Raw genomic sequence first — 15,103 nt, 5'->3', positions numbered from 1 at the left:
CGGTGGGTTTATGACGTGTTTAACCTACAAGGCCCCTCCCGGCAGTGAAAAGCATTTATTTCCCAACACGCTGGTATTTCCAAACTTAACACAGAGGTCCCGTCCGGTCCACAGCAATATGGATTAACGCCAAGTATGGACTGTGCTCTCTTTCTGTCTGTTGTGTGTGTGTGAGAGTGAGTGCGTGTGTAGCCTTTTATACCAATGTCAAAAATGTAATTCTAAGTTTGGATAGTACTCTTTCAATTTTCTGTTTTGCTCTGTTTCTGTGTGTGTCTATGTGGTGTGTGTGTGCGTGTGACTGTGTGTGTGTGAGACTGTATCCTCTCATACCAATGGCAAAATGTGATTCTAAGTTTGGGTAGTGCTGTCTTCCTATGTGTGTGTGTGTGTGTGTGTTTTCTGATGGAGACCGGCTAACTATGTCACTGTTGCTCTTGAGATACTTTAACCCGTTCGTCTGCGGATGGTAACCTAGCAACAGGGACACAGAGCCGACAGGAGAGCAGTGATCCCAGACCTCTCTGTCTCTCTCTCTCTCTGTCTCTCTCTCTCTCTCTCTCTCTCTCTATCTATCTCTCGTTCTCTTTCAATTTGTTTCTCTCTGCATTTGTCTCGCTCTCCTTTCCTCTCTCTCATTATTTCTCTCTCTTTCTATTCCCTCTCTCTTTCTCTCTCTCCCACTTTCTATCACTCTCTCTCCCTCTCCCTCTTTCTCACTCCCTATTTATTTCAATTATTCTGTCCTTCTCTTTCTGTCTGGTTTTGTGCATCTGCCTGAGTTTGTGTTGCTGTATCACATATGTTACTTATTTACAGTATGAGAGAGAGAGAGAGAGATTAGTGTGTAATGATGCGGTCTGTGGTCTTGAGTCAGTCTGTGGTCTTGACCATCATGGTCACTAAGTTTGGTTATAGCTCAGCTGCTTGTGTGTATGTTTCTTGTGTGTGTGTGTGTGTGTGTGTGTGTGTGCACACGCGTGTAGAGAGGCGATAGGAGGCAGGCAGCAGCGGTTGCCAAGCGATGACTGAGTGGTCGTCGTCAGACCTTGTCCTGCCTTGCCCTCACACACACACGCACACACACACACACACACTCCTAACACAGACTCAGACTCGGAAACACAACATACACACATTTTCCCTTTTTTTCTTTAGCAGGAAATAACAATTACATTCCAATTTTGCTAATTCAAATGATACTAATTCTCTCTTCAGCCGTCAGAAGGTATTAGGAATGATGATCTGTTGACCAGTTGGTTGAGAAACACTTTTCTGTTCCACTTGATGATGATGGAGAAAGAAGAGGATAGACAGATGCATGACATGGTGCCTTAACGGTGGCCATCACCATAGTTAGCTTTGCATTAGTTGGTCTATTCATCTTGTGTTCATAGTTTGGTACCCATGCCACCAGTCAGCATCACCTACCCTCATTATTTTTTCACCCTTATTTAGAGAGATAAGGGGAGGGGAACCACTTCAGTGCAAAAACTGTTTTCTATTCAACTATTCAAGCTATTCAACCGTTTCAAAGATAGAAATGCATACATAGGCTGTGGAACAGTACAGTAAATGTGTCTATACATAACATGGCTGCCTGAGGAAGAGTGTGAGGTATTTTGTCTTCTTGAGAAGCCTTTCCTCTAAGAACACGATTTCTAAGAACACATTCTTACTTAAAGCATAACTCCATCCATGGACAATGGTATCAGAGTCTGAACTGGACTGTGTAATGAGACATATATATCGTCAGTTTATCCATGACCAGACATTTTGCACTAATTTACACAGCGGCACATGCAGACAAGCAACTGCAGCCAGCTGGCAAAGAGTAAACAAGGAAGTGCTAAAGCAATGGCCAAGGTACCATCAAAACCATAGTAGAAAGGCCTGACTAGATCATATTCATTTATATATTCTTTTATATCTTTTTACAGACAAGTCTCAATACAGAGCAAGCAATCAATGTGTTGAAAAAGACATTCTTTCGGTGCTTTTCGGGTTGATGATTTTGATTTTTTGGTGCTAAGCGGTCAGATTTGCTATCATAAAATTCATACTCATGAATGTAAAGCCTTGTAAATATTAAATGAGGTAAAATTAAATGAGGTAAAATGAGGTAATATATGACTATCATGTGCCTTGTTTGAACCTTCCATGGATATGTGATGGGAAAATAAATCCATAACAACGTTTACTATGTTTAATAATTGTATTTGAACAACGTAATCTGTCATTTCATGTTGTGATACCTGGGCTGGTATCAGTATCAAAGCCCAAATTCTGGTATTGTGACAACACTTACTCTTCATTGTATAATGGCTACCACTTTGGGTAGTATTTGTATTATTTGAAGTTAGTTCATTAATTTGGTATTCAAACCTGTCAGCATCATCTGCTCTCTTTAATATCTGTACCTCTCCACTCTCACCTCTCTGTGACTCTGTTCCCACTCTCCATCTCTCCTCCCTCTTCATCCCACTCTCTCTCCCTCTCTCTCTCTCTCTCTCTCTCTCTCTCGCTCTCTCCCTCTCTCTCTCTCTCTCTCTCTCTCTGCGTGAATCAGTAGATTAGATAGGGCTACATGTTGAAGATGATGATTATACTCTCCAGCAAATTAAATACAACACACACACATTCTGTATGCACTCAACCTCTCTCTCTTTCTCTCTCTCTCCTCCTCTCGCCCTCCCTCTTTTCTTGCTGTCTGGCCCAGAACAGCAGGTGTTGTTTGCGGGGGAGGAGAGAGAGAAAGAGAGAGAGAGAGAGAGAGAGAGAGACGAAGAAAGGTAGAGGAAGCTGGAGGGAGTGAGGGAGGAGAAAGGTAGATCTACAGGAGATCGGAGGGATTGTCTGAGTGTGTGTGTGTGTGTGTGTGTGTGTGTGTGTGTGTGTGTGTGTGTGTGTGGAGGGGGGGTCATGTTGTGGAGGTAGAAGTACCAGTGTTCTGAGAGGGAGCTAAGAGCACTCCACACACACACACACACACACACACACACACACACACACACACACAGAGTGAAGAGAGTCACTCTCACACAGCAAATTTGGTTATTACTCTGTTACAATTATCACTCCTTTTCAGGCTGTTCTCTTTCTCTCCCATACACCTTTCTTTCGCTGCTAAATTATAAATTATATATAAAAACAATAATTACATATCTGAATGCGTGTAACCGTGTGAATGCGAGTCGCGATGTCGCTGAAAAAGAGCAAAGCGTGCAAATACAATTAAGTGCGAGAGACAGAAAGCGAGTAGGACGGAGCGAACGAGACACCGAATGACAAAGAGCGAGGAGGACGGAACGACAGAGTGACAGAAAAAGAAGAATTAGAGGGAAAGAGCGGGACGGGTCGCGCCGCACGACAGACAGAAATGCAGAGAGAGAGACAGAGAGTGAATGAAGGAAAGACATAGAGAGAGAGGGATGTAGTGAATGAGAGAGAGAGGGAGAGAGAGAGAGGGATGGAGTGAATGAGAGAGAGAGAGAGAGAGAGGAGAAGGACGGAGGTGTAAGCTGGACCACATGAAGTCGTCCGGTGCCAGGTTTTGTTTTCCACGGCGCTGGCACCGGGCTGAGGCTGAAATCAAACGGAGCGAGGAGGCTGCCAGACGAGCGTCTCACCAAACGGCCCGGTTCCACTCCTTCTGTCACTCTGGCTGCTGGCTATCTGAATAAGAGAGATTACTCCAATGAACGTGACAGCATGGGGTCCTAACTCGCAGACATCACGTGTCTGGGATACACTTAGTGATGAAACCGTTAGTCCATTAATCGAAAATTGAATTCTAATTTTGATAATCGATTCTTTTTTTTCTTTTTTTTGTCATTTATCAAGTAAAAAATGCCAAATATTTCCGGGTTGCAGCTTCACAAATGCGAAGATTTGCTTTTCTCTCTTTCATGTCATTATAAAATTCATACTTAGGGCTGTTTTTTGGCCTCTGGTCAGACTAAGTAAAGAATTTTAAGACGTCACTTTGGGCTTTGATAACTTATGATGGGCATTTGTCATTACTTTTGACATTTTATAGACTAAATGATTAATCGATTAATGGAAAAAATACGTTAGATTAATCGATAATGATTTATTGTTAAAACACATCTTCATATCCCAAATCTGCAGGTTCACAAATATCAGTTAGGGATGCACTGATCAGTTTTTGGGGGGCAGATTCTGATTCATGATGTTTCAACAGTGTGATTGACTGATGACCGATCTGATCACTGATTGAAATGATGCATTTTATCCAGACTTACCAACAGTGGTACATCATGTAAAAGTGCACACCAAGTATAAACAGCAACATTTCATGTAACCGTGTGTGTAACCATGTGTAAGTAAATCATTGTTTTTATCCAAAGAGCGCAGGAGAAAAGTTTTCATTGAGGCAGCGTAGGCTTCTGTCCAATACATTAAACTGTTTCTAATCAAATAGGCTAAGAAATTCATAAAACAGTGTCAGAAATGTGAGCTGATTAACAGTTAAAAAAAAAATGAAACATCAAAGTGTCTTTCTGTGCTTTCCGCGCTCCCACCAATTCTGACATGAAAAACAGCAAGGCCACTTCAAAGCACTGATGGACACGTTCTCTTTTATAACAATAAAAAGCCTGTATTCAATTACTATCAAATGGCATGTGCACATAAATAAGGAATGTAGGCCTACAATGTGATCAGGCGGTTGAAACGGTGCTTGGCCGATCACTGGTGACCTATTTAGAGCGTCTACTGGCTGATTACCATCAGTGGCTGATTGTTCAGTGCATCCCTAACAGCAGTATATACATAAATAAATAGCAGTAATGAGATTATTACCATGCAGACCGTGAAGACTAACAGTAAACAGGATAAAGTGTCTATACGCCTCAGTGTCTCAGCTAAACTGTCCTCCTTATAATGGGAATAAGAGCTTATCCAGGTTATTGTAGACTGGATATGATGTTTTCATAACCCTCTGGTGGAATGCATACATGTATGTGAGGGACACGCAAAGAAACTAATCGATCAATCAGGGGTTTTCATTTTCCACTGGCCTGTTAGGACTGTATTGGAGAGCCGTGCACCCAGGCAGTGGTGGAAAGAGTACTAGAATGTCCTACATAAGTAGAAGTACTGTTCCTTTGCTGATATTTTACTTAAGTAGAAAAGACCTGGTGTGAAAATATATTTAAGTAAAAGTATAGAGTAGCTCATTTAAAATGTACTCAGAGTTAAAGTTCCTGAGTTTTTCGAAAAGAGAACGTTGTTAGCTGTGTCTTTTCCATGCAATTCTAACAGGATGAGAGGACAAACTAGATTATTTTAATTGGAAAATTTGGAAATTACAAAATGAAGTGCACAAACCAAGTAAAGCCAGATTCCTCTTCTCACTGTGAATGGAACCACAATTTGTCAATTTACGTTGGTCCAGTTTCTGTTGCTGGAGACACAAAATCTGTTCTCTGTAATGGAAGGGATTTAAAATGTAGCTAAGTACAATACTTCAGGAAAAACATACTTAAGCACAACATAAAAGTACACAAAAAAGCTACTCAATTACAGTAAGGTGAGTAAATGTAATTAGTTACTTCCACCATTGCACCCAGGCAAGAGTTGGAGTTATCCTTTAAATACAGTAGTAATCTGCATGATCTTGTTTTTTTTATTTTTTTATTATTATCTTTGATCTAAGCGGTCGTTGCCGTGGACTTTTTGCACTGCAATCAGGGATGTAGCAGAGGGTAAACACGCCTAAATCCACAATTTATCCACAATTTTAAGCTGACATAAAACTTTATGATATAAATGTATAGTGTACATCATTGTAAGTAGGTATCAAACTGATGCCAAACATTATGACAGGGTCATTTAAGGAAAAACAAGCGCAAATCAATGCTATTGTAGTGTAATAGATTTTTTTTTTTTTTTTACATTGGTTGTTATTTGCCTTATGATGATCACTGACTGGAGGTCAGAGTTCACCCTCCTACATCACTGATGGCAAGTGAAGTGGTCTGAAAGAGATGCTGCATGAAAACACACACTGTAACGACAGGAAGAATACCTTTTCACCAAGAGGGAGGGATGGAGAGCTAGAGAAGGAGAAGAGAGAGGATAGATGGATAGATGGATGGATGGATTGAAGAAGAGAGAGAGAGAGAGAGAGGAGGAGTGATATGGGTGTGCTGACTCACTCTGACCCTTCTCCCTGCTTCACCAGCGGCAACGTGGGTATTTATACTTTGGCGTAGGCCGTTCAGCCCCCTTATATAAGCCCTGACACACACACACACACACACACACACATAAGGGGAGGTGCCCAAGGTGAACGGCAGAACTCAGTGTTGTGTTCAGATTATTGACTCTGTTCTCTACTCGTGCTCTTTCTTCTTCTTCGTCTACTTCATCTTCTGCTTCTCCTTCTTCCTCTTCTTCTCCTCCTCCCTTTCCATCCGTTTCTTCTCTGAGTGGTCCGCCCCACTCATACACGTTTTTCTCCGTCTTTACTGAGACCGTAGGAAGAGTAAGAAGCAGAAACAAAAGCGGCAGTCTGGCTCGCCTAGACCTTTCTCCACGCTGTTTTAACACTGTGCCAGGTCTGCCAGGCCGTAGTGAGGGAGACGATCCGACTCTTGATGTTTCCCAGTCAGTCAGTGAACCCAGCCAGCCAGCCAGTCGGTCGGTCAGTCAGTCAGAAAGCCAGTCGATACGTAAATAAAATACTCAAGCTAGCCAGTCGATTAGGTAGCCAGTTATTTAGTCAGATAGTCTGTCAATCAGTCATTTTCATTCATTCATTCATTCATTTCATTCAACCTTTATTTAGATCTCGGAGATCACTGAGGGTATACCCTCATTTACAATGATGCCGAGAGTACAGAGTAAAATACACATAAAAAACAACCAAGGAGAAAACAAATAAACAAACAACAACAGAATACAGCCAAACACAGTTAAAAACAGTTACATTCATGACTGGTGCAGTTTGCAATTATGGTTTTAAATTGACCCAAATGTACAATTGTGTCCAGTTTCAGTGTATGTTGCAAAGTGTTCCAGGTGTGTGCAGCACAGAAACTAAAGGCAGTTTTCCCAAATTCAGTGTTTGTACGTGGTACATCAAACATTAGCCAATCACTTGAACGAGTTGAATAGTGACTATAGGACCAATTTAATAAAGAAGTAATATATGATGGCAAGTTGCCATTAAGGGCTTCATAAATAAAGAGAAACCAATGCCTGTCACATCTTACTGTTAGGAATGCCCACCCAAGCTTTTCCTACAAGAAGCAATGATGTGTGGAATAACTCACCGGTAACAAATGTGTGTGTGTATGTGTGTGTGTATGTGTGTCTATGCATGCGTGTGTGTGTTTTAGCATAGGACCAGGACACTGAATTTAGTCAGATAGTCTGTCAATCAGTGATATAGTCAGTCAGTTGGTCACACATTTATTTGGTCAGACAGTCAGTCAGTCATCTAGTCATTTACAGTTCAGTACAGTCAGTCAGTCAGTCAGTCAGTCAGTCAGTCAGTCAGTCAGTCAGGAAGTCATCCAGTCTGTCAGCAAGCAAGCCAGTCAGTATGTAAATCACATAGTCAGCTAACCAGTTGATCACTCAGTCACGTGGTTATTCATCAGTCAGTCAGTCACTCAGGAAGTCATCCAGTCAGTCAGCCAGCAAGCCAGTATGTAAATCACACAGTCATCTAGCAAGTTGATCAGTCATTTAGTTCAGTGGTTCTCAACCCCCTGGGGGGTCGGGACGCCCCAGGGGGTCGTGAGATCATTTTCAGGGGTCGCGAGATGATTTATGGGATAGGGGGGGAAAAAATCTACTTCTACTATACATATTTCTACTATATTATTATCATGTCTATTTTTTCAGTTTTTTTCTCAACTTTTTTGCTTTTTTAGCAATACTAAACTAAGCGGAAATACTAAACAGCTTGCACTGAAACAAGCTGAAAAAAGATAAAACATCCTTTATATCGTTCTGTCTCTGTGCGCTCCTGTAACGGGGGTCGCCAGTAGGCATCAAGTGGTTTTAAGGGGTCATGAGCCAAAAAGGTTGAGAACCAGTGATTTAGTTGGCCATTGTTTCATTTTAGCACTCAGTCTTTTAGCTAGTCAACCAGTCTGTGTGTGTGTCTGTCTTTTAGTTAGCCAGTCAGTGCAAAATTATGTAAAGATGAAAATCGGTGTAAGTGTGTGTGTGCATGTTGTGTTAGAGGTGATGTACTACTACGGCTACTGATGAATAAATATCACATGCTAGAGAGCCTCATCACACCTACTAGTCATGCAGTGTGTGTATGTGTGTGTGTGTGTGTGTGTGTCTATGCATGCGTGTGTGTGTTTTTGCATAGAACCAGGACACTGAATCTGACAGTGTCTAAATCTGGGCCATCACTGTACAGCATATCACTCTTTCTCTCTTTCTCACGCTCACACACAAACAGACACACACACACACACACACACAGAGAGAGAGACACACACACACACACACACACAACCACATTGGCACCTCATTAGAGGAAAGAGCTGTGTACAACATCAATGTTCTGCCAACATTTTATAAACAGAACACACTGGAACAAGGAGGAGAGGAGAGGAGAAAAGGAAAGGAAAGAGAGGGAAGACGAGAGGATAGGAAATGACGGAAAGGAGAGGAAATGAGGTGAAGAAAGGGAAGAAGAGGAGAGGAACTAGGGGGAAAAGAGATAAGAGAAGAAGAAAAGATTACCAAAACACTATATTATATTATATCCATATAAAAATCAATCAGAATTCTATTTAAAATGCTGAGGATAGTCTGTAAAGGTGTGTAAACCAAGGACATAACATACAATTCTCTCTCTCTCTCTCTCTCTCTCTCTTGCTCTCTCTCTCTATCCCCCCCTCTCCCTCCATACTGTATCAATAGTGTAAAGGCATGATGGAACGGAGGATATTGATTGGCCAAGAGGCGTTACATAATGACATCATGTGACTGTCGGAGCATCACTGGAGACTCTTTCCAGCAGCTATCTGGCTACAACAGGATATTCTAGCAGATGAAGTGTGTGTGTGTGTGTGTGTGTGTGCGCGCGTGTGTGTGTATGTGTGTGTGTGGGGGGTTGTACTGTTTGTGAATTGTGGCTGAATGAAGCTACAAGACAGTACAACTCCTCCACTGCATTGAAAGAGAGGAGAAGTAACTGACGAGCTGTCAGATTGATGACAGTATGGCGCCCCCTGTTAAAAGACGGTCACTCCGCCTCTGGCTTTATTTACATTGTGATTCAATGGATTGATGCCATTTTTGCACTTGGAAATTTATTGTCTGAACTATTGACACAAGAATTATGCCAGAAGTCAAGAAGATTTGCTGTTAAGTAAACCTGCATTATACATAAAATGCATTATGATTATTGTGATTGTCACTATCTGGAAATAAAATATATTATATTATACATAATATACTGTTAATATATTAGTAGTAGTAAAGTAGAAGTAGTAGTAGTAGTAGTAGTACCAGTTGTAATAGTAATAGTAGTAGTAGTGGTAGTAGAAGTAGTAGTAGTAGTAGTACCAGTAGTAGTAGTAGTAGTGGTAGTAGAAGTAGTAGTAGTAGTAGTAGTAACTTAAGTAAAGTAAATACATTTAAAAAATATTGTAGTAGTTAGCATTTTGCCTTGGAAACAAACAAACTCCTACTGTGTGCAATGTGTGAATCTTGAGGCCTATATCAGTTCATTTTAAGGATAAAGAGTTTGGAAAAGAATTTAACAACATTTTTAACATGATGACTACCTACGGTCTGTTTTCCAGGCATTTGAGAAAGTGGAAAAACATATAGATGAGACGAGTGAAGTCTCGGTGCGTGCGCTGACACGCTCTTTCGTGGTAAAACCACATCTAAAAACATCTTGGCTGTTGGGACAACATGTTAACACTTGTAAAGCAGTAGCACTAATCCACCGAGAAAGTGAGAGAGAAAGAGAGACTACTGGAAGAGTTTCCTGGCAGTGAAGCAGTGGCTTACCAGGGTTAGTACATGGTGTTGAATGGTTGTCCAGCGGCTAAATTAATCCTCTCCAGTCTAACTAAGTTGGCACTGTAAGGCTGAATAAAGGGTTCACAAGGTGCTAACTGTAGCCCAGACTGTCTGTAGTGTAACTTAATGCTCAGCCAGTTACAGCCAGACGCTAATGCTAACACGGCTGCTCACCTCCACACTAACCTATATATTAGTCAGATTGGTTGGCCAGGATGGCATGTATTGTGTGTGTGTGTGTAACGCTATAGCCCAGGTCACAGCCACAGTGATGTAACAGACTGGTGGGGTGTTAGACCGGAGAGAGAGAGGGAGAGAGAGAGGGAGAGAGAGGGAGAGAGAAGGGTGGGGGGGGGGAGACAGACAGATAGACACAGGAGAGAGAGAGATAGATAGGAAGAGAGACAGACAAACAGACAGGGAGAGGGGGGGACAGACAGATAGACAGGGAGAGAGAGAGAGGGAGGGAGACAGACAGATAGACAGGGAGAGAGAGATAAATAGGAAGAGAGACAGACAGACAGGGAGAGAGAGGAGAGAGACAGACAGACAGGGAGAGAGAGAGATAGTAAGAGAGAGAGATATAGGAAGAGAGACAGACAGACAGGGAGAGAGGGAGAGAGACAGACAGACAGGGAGAGAGAGAGAGAGATAGGAAGAGAGACAGACAGACAGACAGGGAGAGAGAGACACAGAGGGAAAGAAAGAGTGAAAGCATGTGCCTGCAAGTATGCGTTTGTGTATGTTTTGCGTGAATCTCTAGGCGTGCCTGAGTGTGTGTTCATAGGTACGCAGACCTGTGTGTGTGTGTGTGCGTGTGCGTGTGTGTGTGTTCCATGGATATTTAATGTATGTGATGAATAATGAAGGCAGAGAGGCAGGGTGCCAGTTACACCAGCGTCAGATTGAGATCGGTACACGAAGGGCACCCAAAGGGCAGGATGGGAGGGAGGGAGGGACGGAGGGATGGTGAGGGATACAGGGGGTGGAAGGTAGAGGTCCGCACGGGACAGGCGGGCCCCCGGGTCCCGTGAGTCGCGGGCATGTGCGTCCTCGCTTCGTGACGATTAACCCGTCTGCACCTGTCATTTGATTGTGCGTTTGTGATGCTGATGCCTTTCCCAGCTGATGTCATTCAGCTGTTAGACGGCCATCTTTTACAGGGCTTTTCAGGTCTGGATCGTAAATTCCATGATGGACTGTTAAAAGTGATGTTGAGCTTTGGTAGTCTCTTGGGTTGTGTATCTTCCTCCATGATAAAACCCCCAAATCAGTGATTCTGTTATCTGTTGCTCCGGTAGAGGAGATTGGAGAATTGTGTTGTTTTTCTCTCTCCATTCACTGCCATTGTATGGAGGAACAGTCTGAAAATCACACTTCTAACACATAAACGAATGCAAAAAAAAAAGCAGATTCTGACAATATATATAAAAAATAGTCATGCTGCAGAGTTGTTTGTAAGTGAATCGCATTCTTTATGGTTATTAAACCTTTCAGTTTGAACGAGTGTAACATTGAAATCCGGTCTTTACTCTAGAAGTTAAAGAAAGAAACCGTCTCATAACCAAAAGGTCACAGGTTTGATTCTTGCAATAGCCAGAGTGTCCTTGAGCAAGACACTGAACCCCTACCTGGTCACCCATTGTAAGTAGTTCTGGATAAGAGTGTCAACTAAATGCCGTAACAGTAAGAGATGAATGGATGTGTCAATGGGTGAATGGAGGGATGGATGGGTGGATGGGGTCAGACTGAGTAGAAAGTTGGGCTAGATGGAGAAATGATGGGCACACTGCCAAAAATGTGCATCCTAGCAAATTTAGTCTCATATTCAGTTTAATCTTCTTCTTCTTGAAGATGCTTTGTTTACCATTTTAACATCCCTCGATCATTACCACATTCATTTTGAGACATTAGCATAATTACTGTAAAACAATTGTGAAACAATTCTACTTGTTTCCACTTCAGTTTCTCCTGTTAAAGACATTTTCTGGAAACAGGGCAGAATACAGCAGATCACAAGTATCAAGAAAATGAGCGTGTTTACATGCAGACTAATATCACATTTATATTCAGGATACTAAAATATTCTGTTTATGAGTTGGTGCATGTAAACGTCATATCACATTTACATATAACATTTGCAATAACAGGGATAAGCCCATATCCCAAATATGAAAAACCATGCTATTTCCATGAAGTCACACACACAACGCAACACAAATATAGAATATTAGAATTAGAATATCTCCATGTATACAGGTATAGGAAGAAACTGGCTACTGGTCATTCCATGTAAACATAATATCCTAAGACATTAGCCAGGATAAGGCTCATATTAGTATTAATGTGCATGTAAACACACTCAATGACACCCGACTGGAAGATTCTTTTCACTATTTCACAGAAATATGATTTTCAGACTCAATACTAGTCTAACTGACGCATTAAGTTGGGGATTTTTTGTAGTGTGTATGGATGGATGGATGGATGAATATGCAGGATGACATATTTTTGTAGAAAGGTATTGTTTGTTTTGGCCCTGGGGTCATATCCTTGGATAGAGTACAGTTCTATTTTATAGACAGTCAGATCTGTGTGTGTGTGTGTGTGTGTGTGTGTGTGTGTGTGTGTGTGCGTGCGTGTGTGTTATGGTTAGGGATTTGGCAGTAGCAATACTCCAAAAGAGCAGTTGCCTCGAAGCAATATGTGCACACAGATCTCTCCTTTTCCTTTTCTCTCTCTCTTCATCTTTCTTCATCACCCTCTTTCTCTCTCTCTCTCGTGCTCTATCGCTCCACCCTCACTCTGTGTATTCACTCACTGTGATATCATTGGAATGAGTGGGTGGTGTGTGTGTGTGTGTGTGTGGTATCATCACAGTGAGTGGGTGGTGCGAGCAATGAGAGGATATTGCGTGGGAGTGAAGTACCATTGAGGTGCACATAGCCTATTTGTGTGTGTGTGTGTGTGTGTGTGTGTGTGTGTGTGTGTGTGTGTGTGTGAGGGAGAGTGAGAGAGACGTGTTAATTATAAACCTTTCGATCAGTGTAGGTTTGGCTACACCACCAGAATATAATAGAATAGAATAGAATAGAATAGAATCTAAGCTAGAATAGAATAGAATAGTTGGTCCAAGTGCAAGTATGTACAGTAGAATTTCAGTGTTCAACAGATTGCTCTTATGGTTGCGTGGCAATGTTGTCTAACCATGAGTAATTAATTTATCTAAAGAGTTCATTGAGGCAGCACAGGCTGTGCCTTCTATCCAATACAACTGTTTCTAATCATATACTTTATGGAATCCATAACATGGTTGTAAATAGCGAACATCAAACACTCTCAAAATGCTCTGTTCAGAAAGTAGCGAAATTAAATCTCTCTCTTTCTGCACTCCTAGCAATTCTGAAATTAAAAACAGCAAGGCCACTTACAGAATGGATGGGCCCATTCTGTATTAAAATAATAAAAAGACTATTCATTTACTGTCAAATGGCATATGAGCAGATATAATGACTGTAGGCCTACAGCGTGATCAGGCAGTTGAAACGGTGCGATGACCTATTTAGAACATCTATCGGTCAATTGTGATCGGTGGCTGATTGATCGATGCATCCCGTTCACAGTGTAGAAACTCAGGTGCCAGTGCTGCTGAAGCTTCACACCTGCCATCTGAAGTATCACCATGGAAGCATCAAATGATGGGAGTCAGTTATCACCTCTAGGGCGTTTGGGCCGCACTGTATGAACCAATGGCAGGTCATTCCGGTCAACCGATTGGTCAAAAAGCTTGAGGTTTGAATATGCGATTAGGTGACAATGTAGATGTTGACAAACATTTAAATATGCAGCACCAAACAAACTGCCTGCATTATTCAGAATTGCTGGGATTTCTTTGTTGAATCATGCAAATGAAAATAATCAAAGTGCACATTAAACTGCACAGAGCATTTCAGTCTGTTGGCACGTTCATATTTCCAATTTGACGGTAAATTTCAATACATTTCTCTCAACATTGGCACATACAACTTCCATTCCCAAGGATTAAACAGTGTTCTACAATATGAAATACTAGACACTATGGTTGCATGAAAACTTTGTAATTGTGCTGTTTTGCTGAGCAGTGCCCATGAATGACTCATAATGAACCTTATTTGAATTTGAACAGTGCAGTATTTCAGAATACTGCACAGTGGTCTTTCTCAATATAAGGCTGCTTCTCCTAAGTCTTGAAACACTGGCTCTTTTTTGGATGCTTGTTTTTTTCCTGCCAGCAGTGAGACAGTCTTCGAACATTTATCACTCTGCTGGCATTTGGGTGTAGCGCTTTTGTGGTGGAAGGGCTGGTATCATCTAATGGCGTTAATGGAGGCAGCTTTCTGCATGACTTCATAAGCCTTCTCTTTATTATGACTGATTGTTGATGGTTTTTATGCTACAGCATGGTGTTTCAAAAGTTCTATATTATTTTTAGTAGTGGATTTATCATCTGTTTTGGCTACTGGTATCATCCAAATCTTCCTGTTTTGTGCAGCACATTTACAGTACCTCTGTCTCAAAATCAGACACGCACACACACACACGCACACACACACACACTGTATGTAAATAGTAAGACTCCGGGGCACAGTGACAATGTGTGTGTGGCGTGTGTGTGTGTGATAGAGTTTATTTTTAGCCTCCTCTGTTCCTCTTGCCTGTCAGTGGAGCTGACATTGATCAGGGCGGAGATGAGGGGCTCGCTGTGTGTCGCGGCGTTCACATGTTTCTGCACTGTTGCCTGTTACCAACCTGGAAACCGCAGACACAAAATGGAGCCACGTTACGCTTTGCAAGTCATTTACACATTTCGGTTTGTCATGCAGCTGCACAATTGGCCGTTAACAGCCTGGAAACTGCAGACACAAAATGGAACCATGTCATGCTTTTTTACTCATAAAAGACAAACCTGTGCAACCAAAATATAGACATGTGTGCTGATGTGAATACTTTAATTTTCAACAAATCTGTGTCTAGGTAGAAAACCCTCCACCTTGGGTTCGTTTTAAATGCAGAGTTTCCAATTGATTTTATA

General features: G+C 41.7%; 1 protein-coding gene across 6 annotated transcripts in view; it reads left to right on the top strand.

Annotated features, from left to right (window-relative positions):
• Window positions 1–15,103, top strand: part of LOC139664509 (protein kinase C beta type) — a 92,519-nt gene that overhangs the window by 16,175 nt on the left and 61,241 nt on the right. The window lies entirely within an intron of this gene.

The sequence above is a fragment of the Centroberyx affinis genome, unplaced genomic scaffold, assembly GCF_046629955.1.
Source record: "Centroberyx affinis isolate AG114_WGS23_722 - 3 ecotype Tasmania unplaced genomic scaffold, CSIRO-AGI_Caff_v1 ptg004300l_1, whole genome shotgun sequence".
In the NCBI taxonomy this organism is placed as follows: Eukaryota; Metazoa; Chordata; class Actinopteri; order Beryciformes; family Berycidae; genus Centroberyx; species Centroberyx affinis.
The sequence above is the reverse complement of the archived record's forward strand: the minus strand, read 5'-3'. Positions and strand labels throughout refer to the sequence as shown.